Genomic DNA, 1,611 nt, shown 5'->3' with positions numbered 1-1,611 from the left:
GGAATGAGAGATACTTGACACCAGGAGGGAGATCCCAAAGAGGCCGCAGCAGCAGGAGGTGGGGGTCCTGGTCACTGTTGGCCTTCCCTGAGGGCTTTGACTGGGCCCCTCAGGCCGTGCACCGGCTGAGTACCACCTGTCTCATGGACCCAACCTGCCTCACATCACTGAACCAGTCGCCCTGTCACCAAAATGAGCTAAAGTCTGAAAATTGCTCAGCAGGACCAGGTATAGCACAAACCTCCTATCTTGTGGTTTCGCTTGCCAAGGACCACTATCTAAATAATTCCATGTGGCTCCATGGCGTCAGGCCTGAGGCTCTGAGTGGGAGAGCTGAGTTCAGGACATTGGACAACTAGAGACCTCCCGGCCCAACGTAATATCAATCAGTGAAAGCTCTCCCAGAGATCTCCATCTCAACGCTAAGACCCAGCTCCACCCAACAGCCAGCAAGCTCCAGTGCTGGACGCCCCATGCCAAACAACTAGCAAGACAGGAACACAACACCAGCCATTAGCAGAGAAGCTGCCCAAAATCATAATAACTTCACAGACATCCCAAAACACACCACCAGACGTGGCCCTGCCCACCTGAAAGACAATACCCAGCCTCATCCACCAGAACACAGGCACCAGTCCCCTCCACCAGGAAGCCTACACAGCCCACTGAACCAACCACACCCACTGGGGGCAGACACCAAAAACAACGGGAACTATGAACCTGTAGCCTGTGAAAACGAGACCCCAAACACAGTAAGTTGGGCAAAATGAGAAGACAGAGAAATACACAGCAGATGAAGGAGCAAGGTAAAAATCCACCAGACCAAACAAATGAAGAGGAAATAGGCAGTCTACCTGAAAAAGAATTCAGAATAATGATAGTAAAGATGATCCAAAATCTTGGAAATAAAATATACAAGAGAGGACGAGTGGAAGATGGCGGAAGAGTAACATGCGGAGATCACCTTCCTCCCCACAGATACACCAGAAATAGATCTACACGTGGAACAACTCCTACAGAACACATACTGAACGTTGGCAGAAGACCTCAGACCTCCCAAAAGGCAAGAAATTCCCCACGTACATGGGTAGGGCAAAAGAAAAAATAAACAGACACAAAAGGATAGGGATGGGACCTACACCACTGGGAGGGAGCTGTGAAGGAGGAAAGGTTTCCATACACTAGGAAGCCCCTTCGCAGGCAGAGATTGCGGGAGGCGGAGCGGGGAGCTTCGGAGCCGCAGAGGAGAGCGCAGCAACGGGGGTGCGGAGGGCAGAGCGGAGAGATTCCCGCACAGAGGATCGGTGCCGACCGGCACTCACCAGCCCGAGAGGCTTGTGTGCTCGCCCGCCGGGGCGGGCGGGGCTGCGAGCCGAGGCTCAGGTTTTGGTCGGAGCTCAGGGTTGGTGGCTTGAACATAGCCCGAAGGGGTTAGTGCGCCACGACTAGCCAGGAGGGAGTCCGGGGAAGTCTGCACCTGCTGAGGAGGCAAGAGACTTTTTCTTCCTTCTTTGTTCCCTGGTGCGCGAGGAGAGGGGTTTTAAGAGCGCTGCTTAAAGGAACTCCAGAAACGGGCGCGAGCCGCGGCTAAAAGCACGGACCTCAGAGACG

At 53.9% G+C, this 1,611-nt stretch overlaps 1 protein-coding gene across 1 annotated transcript in view; it reads right to left on the bottom strand.

Annotated features, from left to right (window-relative positions):
* NRK (Nik related kinase) overlaps positions 1 to 1,611 on the bottom strand; it is a 167,577-nt gene that overhangs the window by 48,621 nt on the left and 117,345 nt on the right. The window lies entirely within an intron of this gene.

This window comes from Lipotes vexillifer, unplaced genomic scaffold (genome assembly GCF_000442215.2).
Source record: "Lipotes vexillifer unplaced genomic scaffold, Lipotes_vexillifer_v1.1 scaffold345, whole genome shotgun sequence".
NCBI classification, from domain to species: domain Eukaryota; kingdom Metazoa; phylum Chordata; class Mammalia; order Artiodactyla; family Lipotidae; genus Lipotes; species Lipotes vexillifer.
Note: the sequence above shows the minus strand (reverse complement) of the source record. Positions and strands in the feature narration are given on the sequence as shown.